Source organism: Trichomycterus rosablanca, chromosome 1 (assembly GCF_030014385.1).
Source record: "Trichomycterus rosablanca isolate fTriRos1 chromosome 1, fTriRos1.hap1, whole genome shotgun sequence".
Classification (NCBI taxonomy): Eukaryota; Metazoa; Chordata; class Actinopteri; order Siluriformes; family Trichomycteridae; genus Trichomycterus; species Trichomycterus rosablanca.
In genome coordinates, this window is record NC_085988.1 from 19,595,798 (window position 1) to 19,613,623 (window position 17,826).

At 42.8% G+C, this 17,826-nt stretch overlaps 1 pseudogene; it reads left to right on the forward strand.

Moving 5' to 3' along the window:
- Nucleotides 1-17,826, forward strand: part of LOC134312191 (uncharacterized) — a 71,462-nt pseudogene that overhangs the window by 53,323 nt on the left and 313 nt on the right.

Below are 17,826 nucleotides of genomic sequence, written 5' to 3' on the forward strand. Positions count from 1 at the left end.
CAAGGGGCGAAAGGGAAGAAATTTTTCTATCACAGCTGTGACTGTTCTGGACAGTCTGTCTTGCCTCTGAATATAATAGTCCAATCAGCATCGAGTTGTGTTCTGTACAGTACTGCCCCTTTTGGGGCGATTTCAGTCTAACTGAAAATCACCCCGGATTGCTCTCATAGACTCTCATATTAAGGCTATTTTCTTCGAACTGCAGGCGCTGCAATACAATTTGAATGGGTTCCGGGAGGGCTCGCACTTACGTGCTTGCGTCACACGTAACCTGGTGTCGCGATCTCGTCACCATGACTACCATTACCTCAGTTCGGAGCAACTCCATCGTGTCATTAAGGGAAATGCCATTTAGTCATCGTAAGTAATGTAATTTTTAAATTGTGAATTGTGATTGCACTTATTGTGTCTCCCCAATTGTTTAATTGTACTTCTTTATTCATTGCACATCAGCCCCGATGTCCCCGATCTTTATTCTTGATCTGCTGCACCTAAAATAAAATGCTATCTGATGAAGACTGAATGTTGTTGATTCAATCCAATGTTGTTGACATCTGGATTGATCCAAGATGGCGGCGCGTTAACACGCAGCGGCCGCTCTGGGGTCGAAAAACGGTGTTTTTTTGTTGTTTTCAGAAAAAGTTTGTAAGTTTGTTTAGGACAGTTTTGTTTATAAACATATGGAAACCACTTTTGACTCAGTTTACAACCGCCAAACACTGCTACAACTGAGGAAACAGTCAGAAACTAACCTGCGGGATGATCTGCGGCGAACTCTGCATGGACTCTGCCTACTTCGCGAACCAGGCCTACAGTCCTCGGTGTTACCTGAAGCAGGTGACCGGGGGAGGGGGCGCCGCAAGCGGTGCTCGAGGAAGCAGAAGCGTGGAAAGCGAGCCGTGGTCCGTGCTAGGCTAAAAGCTAACCCAAGCCGGCCGGCTCTACCATCGTTATTCCTCGCAAATGCATGCTCTCTGGAGAATAAACTGGACTGTATCAGACTTCAGCGAACGACCCAATGTGAGTACAGAGACTGTTGTGTTTTAATTTTCACTGAAACATGGCTTAGCGACAACATTCCAGACAGTGCCATTCAGCTAGACGGGCTAGCATCGTATCGCGCCGATAGAAATGCAGCTCAGTCCGGTAAAACACGAGGAGGAGGCGTTTGTGTTTACATTAACACCGAATGGTGCAAGGACTCTGTGCTTGTTGTGGCGTACTGTTCTCCGATGGTGGAATTTGCTATTGTTAGATGCAGACCTTTTTATTTACCACGGGAATTCACCAGTGTGCTTATTGTCGCGGTGTATCTTCCGCCCAGCGCGAACGCGAAGGAAGCATTAAGCGAACTTTACAGAGCCATCAGCGAACTGCAGACCATTCATCCAGACGGTTTATTATCGCTGGGGATTTTAATCATGCAAATCTCAAGTCTGTTCTCCCTAAATTCCATCAGCATGTGGACTTTGCTACGAGAGGAGCGAACACGCTGGATAATGTTTACACTAACATTGCCGGTGCGTACCGGGCGGAGCCCCGCCCCCACCTCGGATACTCAGACCACATCTCTGTAATGCTAATTCCAGCATACAGAGCACTCGTCAGGCGCTCCAGACCTGTACAGAAACAGGTGAAAACCTGGCCAGAAGGATCCATCTCTGCTCTTCAGGACTGTTTTTTTAGGGAGGCTGCAACATACGGCGATTACACTGATCTAGAGGAGTACACGACTTCAGTGACCTGCTACATCAGCAAGTGCATTGAGGACGTCACTACCACTAGAACCATCACTTCCAGACCCAACCAGAAGCCGTGGATGACTCCAGAGGTGCGTGCACTGCTGAGGGCCCGAGACTCCGCTTTTAAAGCAGGTGACCAGCCGGCTCTGAGAACAGCGAGAGCCAGACTGTCCCGGGCGATCCGAGAAGCAAAGCGCGCACACGGCCAGAACATCCACAGCCACTTCCAGAACAGCGGTGACACACGGCGCTTGTGGCAGGGCATCCAGGCCATCACCAACTACAGGACGACTCCACCCGTCTGTGACAGTGATGCCTCCCTTCCAGATGCGCTGAATGACTTCTACGCTCGGTTCGAGGCGCAGAACAACATGTTGGCGAGGAAGATGATCCCACCTTGTGACGACCAGGTGCTTCGTCTCACCACAGCGGACGTGAGGAGAACTCTGCACAGAGTCAACCCACGGAAAGCTTCTGGACCAGACAACATTCCTGGCCGAGTGCTCAAGGGATGTGCAGACCAGCTGGCAGATGTATTCACTGACATCTTCAACATCTCCCTGAGCAGCGCCATCGTTCCAACGTGCCTCAAGACGACCACCATCGTACCCGTGCCAAAGAAGTCATCTGTGTCATGCTTCAACGACTATCGTCCCGTAGCACTCACGCCTATCATCACGAAGTGCTTCGAGAAACTAGTCATGAGGCATATTAAGACACTACTGCCTCCCACCATGGACCCACTGCAGTTTGCGTACCGTCCTAACCGCTCAACGGACGACGCCATATCCACCACACTTCACCTGGCTTCTACACACCTGGACAGAAAGAACACTTACGTCAGGATGCTGTTCATAGACTTTAGCTCAGCATTCAACACCATCATTCCTCAGCATCTAATTGGAAAGCTGAGCACGCTGGGCCTGAACACCTCTCTCTGCAACTGGATCCTGGACTTCTTGACTGAGAGACCTCAGTCCGTCCGGATCGGTAAGAACACCTCCAGCACCACCACACTGAGCACCGGCGCTCCCCAAGGCTGTGTGCTCAGTCCACTGCTGTTTACTCTGCTTACGCACGACTGTACAGCAATGCACAGCTCGAATTCCATCGTTAAGTTTGCAGACGACACAACTGTGGTGGGACTCATCAGCAACAACGATGAGTCAGCGTACAGAGAGGAGGTACAACATCTAACGGACTGGTGCCAAGTCAACAACCTGTCTCTGAATGTGGATAAAACCAAAGAGATGGTCATTGACTTTAGAAAGACACTAAGGGACCACTCCCCACTGCACATCGACGGCTCATCTGTTGAGATCGTCAAGAGCACCAAATTTCTCGGTGTTCATCTGGAGGAGAATCTCACCTGGACCCTTAACACCAGTTCCATCACCAAGAAAGCCCAGCAGCGTCTCTACTTTTTGAGAAGACTGAGGAAAGCTCATCTGCCACCCCCCCCATTCTCACCACGTTCTACAGAGGAACAATCGAGAGCATCCTGAGCGGCTGCATCACTGTCTGGTTCGGAAATTGTACTGCGTCGGACCGCAAGACTCTCCAGCGAGTAGTGAGGACAGCTGAAAAGATCATCGGGGTCGCTCTTCCATCTCTAACACAACCAGACTGTGTAACAGTTTTATCCCTCAAGCAATCAGACTTCTAAACTCAGGACTGTAAATCAACTGTAACTGTAAATCAAATTTCCTCCGGAAATTTTCTGCTGCCACACACTGATCTGTATTGACTGTTACTTGCATTTTTGACTATGTTACTTGCATTTTTGACTGTTACTTGCATTTTTTGCACACCTCCTGGAAATGCACAATAATTTCTGCACCTTACTTGTATTTTGCACCATATTTACTTTTTAGGCACCTTATCTGCATTGCCAATTTTACGCTGCTAATGTACAACATGTCACTACCTCATGAACCATTGTACCATCTATTCACCATCATGTACTAACACTTGTCTTTAGTCCTGTCTTCTAATTACTTGTTTAGATTAGGGATAATTAGGAATATCTTTTGTAGTTATTTATTATAGGATTTTTTGTATTATTGTTGTATTTGCACTGTTTTGTATTGTCTTGCACTTTTTGTACCGTGTTACACCGTGATCCTAGAGGAACGCTGTTTCGTTTCAATATGTACTTGTATGTAGCTGAAATGACAATAAAACCTCTCTGACTCTGACTCTGACTGTTATCGCAACAATCCCCCTCCCCCCCCCTTCCCGAGAGATCTTGCAGGAGCCGCCATTGGTCTAATCATCCTGGACTGGAATATCTGTTCAGAGGTGCCAGAAGTTGGTCGACTCCATGCAACACAGATCGCAGAAACAATTGTTATGCCACTAAATATTAGTTCAGTAATTTAAACTAAAGTGAAACCTCAAACATTTTCAGTTTATAGAAACATTTTTTTAGTTTTTAAAGAAGAATGCTGGCACTGCTATTTTTTTGAACAGCCTAATATTCATTTTCTTAACTTTCTGTAAAGAATTAACACAAACGGGCTAAATTTTGTTAATGTTTTGATTTAGAATTGAAAGTGTAGCATTTTCAGTGCATTGGCATTTATGGAAATAAAAGTTATTATAATGATTTTGCTCTTTATTCACTTTTTTAAAATCACTGCTATTTTTTTTAACAATACTGTATCTTGCACCACACTCAAATACGTCTGCCAGTCCTGATTTCCTCAGACAATACCACAGCTCCCCTCTGGATACCTTTCATAAGCCTTCTCTAGATCCAAAAACACACAATGCACAACTCCATCTGGCTTCAACATTCTCAAAGCAAACATCGCATCTGTGGTGCACTTTGCTTGCATTAAACCATATTGCTGCTTACAAATCCTCACCTCTTTACTCAACCTAGCTTCCACTCTCCCTGATCTTTAAGCTGTGGCTGATCAGCTTTATGCCTCTGCACATCACCCTTATTCTTAAAATCTGAACCATTAAACTTTTTCTCCACTCCTCAGGCATCCTCTCATATTCCAAGATTTTGATTTTAAATAATCTAGTTAAAAACTCTACTGATATTTTTCCTAAACATTTTCATGCTTCACTTACAGTATATGTCATCTGGGCCGACCGCCTTTCCACTCTTCATTCGCTTTATTGCTACCCTCACTTCCTCTTTACTAATCCGAGGCACTCCTTGTCTCACCATCTCCATGTCATCCAACCTTCCTTCTCTCTTTTTCTTCATTCATAAGCTTCTTAAATACACTTTCTGCCTTGTCAGTACAATCTACTCATTTGTCAGCACATTACCATCTGCATACTTTATCAGTCTAACCTGCTGTAGATCCTTCCCAGCTCTGTTCCTCTGTCTGGCCAACAAGTCCCTGCTGAGTCTGGTTCCTCTCGAGGTTTCTTCCTGTAATTTTAAGGGAGTTTTTACTTGCCACTGTCGCCCTCGGCTTGCTCAATAGGGGTTTTTGGTCTGTTGGTCCTGGATTCTGTAAAGTTGCTTTGAGACAATGTTCATTGTAAAAAGCGCTATACAAATAAATTTCACTTGACTTGAGTTTTCACCCTCCTTAGTGCCCAGTTTCTCATACAGCTTGCAATATGTCTTTTCCTTAGCTTTTATCACCTCTCTCTTTGCCTTATGTTGCATCTCCTTGTACTCCTGTCTGCTTTATCTCTCATAAGATCCCAGTTATTTTCACCAATTTCTTGACTTGTTAAACTTTCCTGCACTTCCTCATTTCACCACATTGCCTCTTTTTCTTCCTTTCTCTGTCTTGACGCCATTGCTGATTCCCTCACCACTTCAACGTTCAACGTTCCTACTCTCACACCCACTTCTTTACCCTGCTGCTGTCTCTGCTGTAGAACCCTCATTTTCCCTCTCCTCCTCCTAGTCCCTACAGTAAAGTACTTTCCACCAGTACTCTGCTGACCAACAGTACTGGAGGCAGACATTGTTCACCCGGGCCTCTATTGATCCAGTATGTATATATTTAGTCCATATAGTTCATTTGATACAGTTTTTACATCAGTTGCCCTTACTTAAAAAACCCTCCCTATGCGTCAGGGCTTGGGACCTGTCCTACAAGTGCATTAATACAAGCACCCCAGTGACTATGTTAAATGGTAATCCTTTGAACAGTTTGCTAAAACCTAAAACTAGGATATTTGTGGATCAGCTGTATTTAACTGTTTTACAAGAATGAATATGGTAGTGATGTCCAAAGAATAGATCAGACTCAAAGACCAAGGGTCAAGGGCAATTAAAGACCCGGCTTTTGGACGTGTTGCTGATAACAGTCTGGATGGTCCTTTTCATCTTTGGTTTGAAGCACACAGTGCCATTTTTTTTCAAAAAAGACCTGGAATGCTGATTCATCTGACCACAATACACGTTTCCACTGTGTGATGATCCTCTTAGATGCCTCCGAGCCCAGAGAAGTCAACGCAGCTTCTGGACATGGTTAACATAAGGCTTCTTTTTCTACAGTTAAGTTTTAAGTGGTATTTGTGCATGTAACTCTGTATTGTAGTGCTCGACAAAGGTTTGCCAAAGTAATCCCTCACCCATGTGGTTATATCAGCTATTGTTGAGTGGCGGTTCTTGATGCAGTGCCGTCTAAAATATCGGCCTTCAGCTCAAGCTTGCACCCTTGGTCTTTACGCACTGAAATTCTTCCCAAATCCTTGAATCATTTAATGATATTATGCACTGTAGAGGGAGAAATATGCAAATCCCTTCCAATCTTTCTTTGAGGTTCATTGTTTTTATACATTTTAATCATTTTCTCACACATTTGTTGACTAACTGGAGATCCTCTGATCACCTTTGCTCATCAAAGACTTTCTTGGATGCTGCTTTTGTACCGAACCATGATTACAATCACCTGTATGGAATCACATCATTATTTAGTTTTTTTCACCTCATTACTAGCCCTAAATTGTCCCCGTCCCAACTTTTTTTGGAATGTGTTGTAAGCCTGAAATGCAGGAATGGAGGTTTATTAACAAATGAAATGAAGTTGAGCAGATGAAATATATTGGGTTCAAACTGTCTGCAATCAAATAAAAGTCAAAGTGAATGTAAGGAACACTGCATTTTTATTTTATTAGCATTTTCCATACGGTCCCACTTTTTTCTGATTTGGGGTTGTACTTCATTGTTACCTAAAAGAAATGAAGAATGACTATCAGTTGTTGGCGTTTTTGTTTTTAATTGTTTCTTTAATTAAAGTCGATTGCCAACTTTAAATAAACCCCAGGTTGATGTCAAAATGTATATTTATGAATGTATAAAAAATGGATGTGGGTACTAAATACATATTCTACATTATGCAACCCAACTCTAGCAACGTGATAGAAAAGAAGTAATTGTAGGCTATTTTTTTTTTACTTAGATTTTATTTCTGATCATTATGTATTATTATTTTTTACCTCATTACCAGCCCTGAATTGCCCCTGTCCCAACTATTTTATAATTTCTTGCAGGCCTGAAATGCAGGAATGCATAAATCTTAATAAAGAAAAGTTGACCAGACAAAACATGAAATATCTTGGTAATACTGCCTATTTTTTTCATCCTGTTCCAACTTTGTCTAGTCACATGTTTGGTTTTTCATGTCTTATGATTGTAGCCTAAATGTTTGACTTTGAAGGCTGTCTCAGACAGTTCATTTGTCTGAAACAGTACATTTTTAGCTATGAAAGTGCTGGATTCTGACTCATACTGACTCCTGTAACAATGTAAGCAGCAGGACATCAACGTCCAAGGTTTTGGACACACCAAGAGATTGCAGGCCTGTGGAGATAACAAACATTTTGAGCAGGTAGTAGGTAGTAGGTTCTCAAACCATTGCTCAGCAGAGTCTTTCAACCGCCACACCATGGATACTTTGGTACAGGGTAGGACCTAAGCAGCAGTGAAGCTTTGGGTTATCTGCAGATCCATGGTTTAAGCTGCAACCTGTTTATTAAGGTGGCCACTCTAAAAAAGGTGAGGTTTGATCTGTGCCTCTATTTTGGTTTCTTCAATACTTCTGTTTCATTCCACCTCCACAAACATGCTGAAGGTGAATTGGCTGTGTCCCTAAGTGTTTGATTATTTGTTTGTTTATTTGGATTTTAACGTCATGTTTTACACTTTGGTTACATCTATGACAGACACACGGTAGTTACTCGTTACACAAGGCTTATCACTTCTCAAGGTTATATCGAACACAGTCATGGACAATTTTGTATATCCAATTCACTTCACTTGCACGTCTTTGGACTTTGGGAGGAAACAGGAGCACCCGGAGTAAACCCACGCAGACACGGGGAGAACATGCAAACTCCACACAGAAAGGACCCGGACCGCCCCACCTGGGGATCGAACCCAGGACCTTCTTGCTGTGAGGCGACAGTGCTACCCACTTAGCCACCGTGCCGCCCGTCCCTAAGTGTAAGTGAATAAATAAATGTACAAAGCCAACGTTTCTGGTCAATGTTATTTGTTAATATACATTTATAACAGCATTTCAAGGCTGCAACACATTTTAAAGTTGGCATGGTAAAGCATTTACCACTTTGTAATGTCGCCATTTCTTCTCACAATACTTTTTTCAGCAAACATGTTTTAAGGTGTGAAATAGTACAGGGTTGTTCATTTCAAAATTCTACACATTCTTTACTGGGGACAGGTCAGGACTGCGGGCAGACCGGTCCAGTACCCTTACCCACTTCTTTTGTATCCATGATCTTGTAATGTTTGCATGCTATGTTTTGATATGTCTTGGCATTGAAATAAGACCAGAAATAAGTCTCCTGCTCTTAAAAAGCTTAGTATGCAGATATGACTAAGGTAGATAATGTTCAGGGTTTAACTACCTGTTAAATGCTAGAAAATCAGGGAGTAAGTGCAACATCTTTAAAGAATGGACCTAAGCATCTTAAAGAGAGTTTCTAAAGCTGTGTGATATAAAGTAAGTTGATATTTTGAAATGTGCCAGCCTTAGCATTTTAGCTAAGACTTTCTGAGCTGGCTCCATTATGAACAGCTTCATAATATAGCAGTGAAACATGAATCAAAAGCAGTGCAGCATGAGACATGCACCCTTTCAGCGTGAACAGCTACTCATGAAGACTGGTCTTCCAGAACTTTCAAAAGTACAATAATGTGATGTGAAACACAAGTATCTCCAAACTTATTTGATAATTATATTGTTTATAGAAAATAACGTATATATCTAAAATGGTGTGGACACCTCTTCTTTATGACCAAGCTAAAAAAATCATTCATTCATTGTTTGTTTTACAACCGATTGTGCAGGTTCTCCTACTTAGAAAGATGAGAGAGGTCTGTAATTTTCATCATAGGTACACTTCAACTATGAGAGACAAAATGAGAAAAAAAAATCCAGGAAATCACATTGTAGGATTTTTAAAGAATTTATTTCTAAATTATGGTGGAAAATAAGTATTTGGTCCATAACAAAAGTTTAACTCAATACTTTGTAACATAACCTTTGTTGGCAATGACAGAGGTCAAACGTTTCCTGTAAGTCTTCACCAGGTTTGCACACACTGTAGCTGGTATTTTGGCCCATTCCTCCATGCAGATCTCCTATAGAGCAGTGATGTTTTGGGGCTGTCGCTGGGCAACACGGACTCCATAAATTTTCTATGGGGTTGAGGTCTGGAGACTGGCTAGGCCACTCCAGGACCTTGAAATGCTTTTTACGGAGCCACTCCTTCGTTGCCCGAGCGGTGTGTTTGGGAAGACCCAGCCACGTTCCATCTTCAATGCTCTCACTGATGGAAGGAGGTTTTGACTTAAAATCTCACGATACATGGCCCCGTTCATTCTTCCCTTAACACGGATCAGTCGTCCTGTCCCCTTTGCAGAAAAACAGCCCCAAAGCATGATGTTTCCACCCCCATGCTTCACAGTAGGTATGGTGTTCATCAGCATTCTTCTTCCTCCAAACACGACAAGTTGAGTTTTTACCAAACCATTTTGGTTTCATCTGACCACATGATATTCTCCCAATCCTCTTCTGGATCATCCATATGCTCTCTGGCAAACTTCAGACGGGCCTGGACATGTACTGGCTTAAGCAGGGGGACACGCCTGGCACTGCATAATTTGAGTCCCTCTCGGCGTAGTGTGTTACTGATGGTCCCTTTGTTACTTTGGTCCCAGCTCTCTGCAGGTCATTCATCAGGTCCCTCCGTGTAGTTCTGGGATATTTTGCTCACCGTTCTCATGATCATTTTGACCCCACGGGATCGAGGGAGATTATCAATGGTCTTGTATGTCTTCCATTTTCTTACAATTGCTCCCACAGTTGATTTATTCACACCAACCTGCTTGCCTATTGTAGATTCACTCTTCCCAGCCTGATGCAGGTCTACAATTTTCTTCCTGGTGTCCTTCGACAGCTCTTTGGTCTTGGCCATGGTTGAGTTTGGAGTCTGACTGTTTCAGGCTGTGGACAGGTGTCTTTTATACAGATAACGAGGTCAAACAGGTGCCATTAATACAGGTAATGAGTGGAGGACAGAAGTTACAGGTCTGTGAGAGCCAGAAATCTTGCTTGTTTGTTATTGACCAAATACTTATTTTCCACCATAATTTACAAATAAATTCTTTTTTTTTTCTCATTTTGTCTCTCATAGTTGAAGTGTACCTATGATGAAAATTACAGACCTCTCTCATCTTTCTAAGTAGGAGAACTTGCACAATCAGTGGCTGACTAAATACTTTTTGGCCCCACTGTAACCACATGGGCAAGGGATTACTTTGGCAACCTTTGTCGAGCACTACAATACAGAGTTACATGCACAAATGATACTTAAAACTTTACTGTGCAAAAAATAAGCCTTATGTTAACCATGTCCAGAAGCAGCGTCCACTTCTCTGGGCTCGGAGGCATCTAGGATGAACCATCACACAGTGAAAATGGGTATTGTGGTCAGATGAATAAGCATTCCAGGTCTTTTTAGGAAAATTTGGACACCGTGTGCTCCAGACTAAAAATGAAGACTATTATCAGGAACAAGTCCAAAAGCCAGGCTCTGTCATGGTATGGGGCTGTGTCAGTGCCCTTGGCAAAGGTCATTTACACTTCTGTGATGGCAGCATTAATGCAGAAAAGTACATTGAGATCTTAGAGCAACATATGCTGCCTGCAAGACGTCATCTTTTCCAGGGACGTCCATGCATTTTGCACTGGACTGGCCTGCCTGCAGTCCTGACCTGTCCCCAATTTAATTTGGGGTTGTATATAAATAGGTTTTAACAATGAGCTCTGTACCTTTTTGCTAATGCAGTTTACCAGCATACCAATTGTAATAAAAAAAATTAGGCTATCTTATGCACAATTGCAAAAGACAGTGCAGACATGTGCCCACATTTTAAATCACAATTAAAGTTATTTTTCATTCTTAAAGGGTTTAAGGACCTAAGCTCATCAGGGGTAAAAAGCATACTACTTCAGCACCTCTTTAAATAGAATCTAAAATAATTATGGGCATCTTTAGAACAGCCTTCAGAGTAATTACATTAAGCTTTTTTTATTTGACATATATTATTCCCTCACTGTGCTCAAGTAGTTTTATTATCACCTCTTGAATCGTTAAACATGAAAGAAAACATGAATTATTTTTGTAATAAAACTGTCAGTTTATAGGCCAAATCATGTATGTATTTAATTATGTGTTACATTAAATTTTATTAATTTAACTACAACAATGAAGATATATATTGTTACAAAAAGTGGAACAAATGTAGTGCGTAAAGAACGCTTGCAGAGGCAGGTGTTAGGATGCAAATGCAGGTATTCATTTCAAGTTCCACAAAACAAAGTCCAACAAGTACAGTCCAAAACCAAAGTCAGAAACATCAGGCAGGGGTCGGGTAAACTAGGCTAATCATTATTACAAGACAAAGCTTTAATTAAAGTACACTGATCAGCCATAACATTAAAACCACATCCTTGTTTCTACACTCACTGTCTACACTCATTTTATCAGCTCCTCTTACCATATAGAAGCACTTTGTAGTTCTACAATTACTGACTGTAGTCCATCAGTTTTTTTGCATGCTTTGTTAGCCCCCTCTTCAATGGTCAGGACCCCCACAGGACCACTACAGAGTAGATATTATTTAGGTAGTGGATCATTCTCATCACTGTAGTGACAATGACATGGTGGTGATGTGTTAGTGTGTGTTGTGCTGGTATGAGTGGATCAGACACAGCAGCGCTGCTGGAGTTTTTAAATACCGTGTCCACTCACTGTCCACTCTATTACACACTCCTACCTAGTTGATCCGCCTTGTAGATGTAAAGTCAGAGACGATCACTCATCTATTGCTGCTGTTTGAGTTGGTCACCTTCTGGACCTTCATCAGTGGTCACAGGACGCTGCCTATGGGGCGCTGTTGGCTGAATGTTTTCGGTTTGTGGACAATTCTCAGTCCAGCAGGAACAGTGAGGTGTTTAAAAACTCCATCAGTGCTGCTGTGTCTGATCCACTCATACCAGCACAACAAACACTAACACACCACCACCATGTCAGTGTCACTGCAGTGCTGAGAATGATCCACCATCTTAATAATACCTGCTCTGTAGTGGTCCTGTGGGGGTCCTGACCATTGGAGAACAGCATGAAAGGGGGCTAACAAAGCATGTAGAGGACTATAGTCAGTAATTGTAGAGCTACAAAGTGCTTCTATATGGTAAGTGGAGCTGATAAAATGGACAGTGAGTGTAGAAACAAGGAGGTGGTTTTAATGTTATGGCTGATCGGTGTATATGATATCAGCCATACAAACGGCTCAATGTACAACACTGATACTTCACTGAACTAAAACAGAAAAGAGGTTTTGATGTATTTGCTTGTACATGATCATTTGTTTTTGTTTTTCACATAGGTGGAGACAGACAGACAGATGGACAGACAGAGACTAACTACACATACAGCCACCAGTCTGTTTGGATATGTTTCTTACAGCTTTGTTCTCCTAGACTGAAGTATATTTGCCCATTCCTTCTTACAAAAATATTTGAGTTCAGTAAAGATTTTGTGGTTAGCAACAACATGTGTCCAAACCTAAGGAGATGTTAATGGACTTCAGGAGGAATAGGACCACAATCAGATCTGTTACCATCATGGGTCAGAATGTTGAACTGGTGGACATTTATAAGTACTTGGGTGTCTGGCTTGACAACAGACTGGATTGGAGGGCTAACATGGAGGCTGTGTACAGGAAAGGGATGAGCAGACTCTACTTTCTGAGAAAGCTCAGGTCCTTTAATGGGTGCAACAAAATGTTGTCTATCTTTTACCAGTCGGTTGTTGCAGGGGCTGTGTTCTTTGCAGCAGTGTGTTGGGGAGGCAGCATCAGAGCATTTACATTTTCAACATTTAGCAGGCGCTCTTATCCAGAGCGATTTCCAGAAGTGCTTCCATAGTAAACATTTCATTACTCTAGTTTAAGTAGACAACAGTCCAAGAATACAAATCTGCTGAAACCCTGTTAGAAGCAAAGTGTTTTTTTTTTTTTTTTTTTTTTTTTTTTTTTTTTTTTTAAAGAAATGAATAAGAGTGTTAGTAAGTAAGTACAAGCCAGCTTAAATGCTTAGTAAAGAGGTGAGTTTTTAATCGTTTTTTAAAGACAGCAAGAGACTCAGATGTTCAGACAGACAGAGGAAGTTTGTCCACCACTAGTTACTACACATCTGTTAATATTTACTGCAGTGAACACTTTACAACAGTTTGGTATATTACATATCTCATCTAACAATATTTACTGCTGGGATACTTTTAAAGTTTTTATATTACATAATACATTTTTATTCTATTTATTTATCTATCAGACTACAGATTTTTTTAAAACTCAGATTAATGTCAGCCCACTCAAGGACACTCGCCTTCTTTTCCATGAGCCAGTGCATGTTTATTGTCAGCGCTGTGCTGGAAACCACCTGTCCATCTTCAGCTGTCTAGAACAGGACCTCCTCTTTTACTCATCACTTGGCAATTCCCTTTCACTTATGACTAATTCCCCAGTTCCACGGAAAAAAAAACACCCCCAGCATCACAGCAAGTATGGTAAATTCTGTGTGAGGTTGTTGTATTTATTATATTTGTTAGTTTGTGTAGCCAAACTCAGCACTTGGAGTGAGGTCCAAAAAAGTTTATTTCCTTAGTCTGTTGATGCATGCTCAATAATCCAGGTACACAAATCCACAAAGTTGAATCAGTTCATCTGGATACAAGTTTGTTGTAGAGATACGTTTCGTCACTCAATCCGAATGACTTCTTCAGTCTGAGCTGGTGTTGAATACCCCAACCTTATATGCAGTTGATTTGCATAACGACTGATCACTGCCCATTGCATAACAATGGAACTGGTGATCAGGTCCATATGTAATTCACAATGACCATTAATTACCATGGTCATGTGTGTCTTTCACACATGATTGGGGTAAAGCTCCAATTACGGCGTTGTAAGATGGTGAGATGTACTCTCAGGCCCCCTCCCCGGTTCAGAGATGGTCGTTCCCTCTTCACATAGATGGCCTCTTTGACTCCACGTTCAAACCAGCGTTCCTCCTTGTCAAGGATCTGCACATCTTCATCATTAAATGAGTGGCCGCTTGCTTGCAGGTGGGTGTAAACCGCAGAGTCCTGGCCAGAAGAGGTCGATCTTCTATGTTGGGCCATCCGTTTCGCCAGTGGCTGTTTAGTTTCCCCAATGTACAGTTCCCGACAATCCTCCCGGCACCTAACAGCATACACTACGTTACTCTGTTTGTGTCGAGGAACCCGGTCCTTAGGGTGAACTAATTTCTGGCGTAGCGTGTTCTGGGGTTTGAAAGCAACTGAAACACGGTGTTTGGAGAATATCCGTCTTAATTGTTCCGATACTCCTGCCACATACGGAATCACCACTGGTTTGCGCTTAGACCGCGGTTGTTCTTCTCCTCCCTTCGATCCACTGGAGCTGTGTTTGGGCATTTTCCCCGCTTTTACGAATGCCCAGTTGGGATAACCACATTCACCCAGGGCCTTCTTGACATGAGATTTCTCTCTATCCTTGGCCGTAGTGTCTGTGGGGATGCTGTTCGCTTGATGGTGCAGCGTCCTGATGACTCCTAGTTTGTGCTCCAAAGGATGATGGGAGTCAAACCTTAAGTACTGGTCCGTGTGCGTTGGTTTGCGATAAACAAACCAACAAAATTAGATTCTGACTCACTTCGTCAAGGATTGCCTCAAACTCGTACAAGAGTACGAGAAAACGGCACGTAAGATGGCTGACTACAGGAACCACCTGCGATTTAACATCAGATGCAGACAGAGCAGGATCACACCTAAGAGCCTGCAACTCAGATCTTCTGTCAAAGGTCACCGAGCTAGCAAGATCATTCAGAAGGCACAGAACCAGCTATTGAATGAACGGGTGAGACAAACTAACTTCACAATCGATGTCTTAAAAACTAGAGAGGAGCAGATTGTACAAAGACTTACATCACGTCTAGATGAGCCCACTCTCCAACAGGTGATTAACTTCACGCAGAAGGCTCGTCTAGGACAACATGAAAAGTCAAAAACCAGGCAGCGAAAAAAGTTTGACTTGCTTGCTGCAGGACAGAAACACCAACAGACCATGGATGGCCGAAAGAGGAATGAAGGGCAAACACACGCTGGTGATGTGGACAAGTGGGTGAAGAACTTGTCGGACAGACAACTCACACAAGCGGAGAAAGACATCTTGGCTAAGGGGTTGAATTTCGCTGTTACACCAAAGCAAGTCCCACTAGTGGAACTGATCACAGCCACAGATTCAGCAATCCGCAACAAAAACATCTCCGACCTGGAAGCGGAACAGTTGCGGATGAAAGTATCAGCTTGCCTGAGTAATGCAAAGCCACCGCCATCCAACATCAGCAGAGACGAGAGGTATGCACTTACTACACTTAGTAAGGACAATAACATCATCATACTTCCTGCTGACAAAGGTAGATGTACTGTTCTATTAAACCAGATAGACTATCATGAGAAAGTGATGTTGTTACTTAGTGACACTAACACTTATGAGCTGCTGAAACGAGATCCAGGTAGTAGCTACAAGAAAAAGGTGATAGATTGTCTGAAAGTTTTAGAACAGAACAATGCTATTGATAGGGCTTTGTACTACAAATTATATCCGGGGGAGGCTACACCTAGTCTGTATGGGTTACCTAAGATACACAAACAGGATGTATCTTTACGACCCATTGTTTGTATGATTAACTCTGTGACTTATAACATTTCTAAGTTTCTAGCATCGATTCTCAACCCGTTGGTAGGTAACACGGAACACCACATTCAGAACCCCATGGATTTTGTGGACAAGGTGAAGGGCGTCATCATTGAGACGGAGGAAACAATGGTCTCGTATGATGTTACATCCCTCTTCACGTGCATTCCGGTTGCTGAGGCAGTGGAGGTGGTCCGTAGGAAACTACAAGGCGACCCCCCTTACCACGGACCAGGTGTGCACACTTCTAGAACTGTGTCTTCAGTCCACCTACTTCTCGTACAGAGGACAGTTCTACAAGCAGAAACATGGGTGTGCTATGGGGTCCCCAGTCTCACCTATTGTTGCAAACCTGTACATGGAGGAAGTGGAAAAGAAGGCACTAAGGACCTACTCAGGGACACCACCGAGTCATTGGTTCAGATATGTGGACGACACCTGGGTTAAAATAAAATCAGAGGAAGTACCACATTTCACGGACCACATCAACTCGGTGGACAAACACATCAAGTTCACAAGGGAGGAGGCAAGCGACAACGTTTTAGCCTTCTTAGACTGTGAAATTGCTAGTAAAGATGGGGGACGGTTGAAAGTAAATGTTTACCGCAAACCAACGCACACGGACCAGTACTTAAGGTTTGACTCCCATCATCCTTTGGAACACAAACTAGGAGTCATCAGGACGCTGCACCACCGGGCGAACAGCATCCCACAGACACTACGGCCAAGGATAGAGAGAAATCTCATGTCAAGAAGGCCCTGGGTGAATGTAGTTATCCCAACTGGGCATTCGTAAAAGCGGGGAAAATGCCCAAACACAGCTCCAGTGGATTGAAGGGAGGAGAAGAACAACCGCGGTCTAAGCGCAAACCAGTGGTGATTCCGTATGTGGCAGGAGTATCGGAACAATTAAGACGGATATTCTCCAAACACCGTGTTTCAGTTGCTTTCAAACCCCAGAACACGCTACGCCAGAAATTAGTTCACCCTAAGGACCGGGTTCCTCGACACAAACAGAGTAACGTAGTGTATGCTGTTAGGTGCCGGGAGGATTGTCGGGAACTGTACATCGGGGAAACTAAACAGCCACTGGCGAAACGGATGGCCCAACATAGAAGATCGACCTCTTCTGGCCAGGACTCTGCAGTTTACACCCACCTGCAAGCCAGCGGCCACTCATTTAATGATGAAGATGTGCAGATCCTTGACAAGGAGGAACGCTGGTTTGAACGTGGAGTCAAAGAGGTCATCTATGTGAAGAGGGAACGACCATCTCTGAACCGGGGAGGGGGCCTGAGAGTACATCTCTCACCATCTTACAACGGCGTAATTGGAGCTTTACCCCAATCATGTGTGAAAGATAATTGTAATTAATGGTCATTGTGAATTTCATATGGACCTGATCACCATTTCCATTGTTATGCAATGGGCAGTGATCAGTCGTTATGCAAATCAACTGCATATAAGGTTGGGGTATTCAACACCAGCTCAGACTGAAGAAGTCATTCGGATTGAGTGACGAAACGTATCTCTACAACAAACTTGTGTCCAGAAGAACTGATTCAACTTTGTGGATTTATTTCCTTAGGTATTACAATCTTGTCTACAGTGCCTCCAATGGTACTCAGTGGGTTAAAGCCTCTCAAATCTTTGTAAAGCCATCCTTTAAAAGCACTCAAAATTATGGCCATCTATGTTATTCAAATTGCTTGCATGTATCAATAAATATTCTACTTCTGTTTCCTGAGACTTCTTGTTGTATATCTTAATTTAATTTTATAGACATAAATACCGTACTTATTTTAAAGT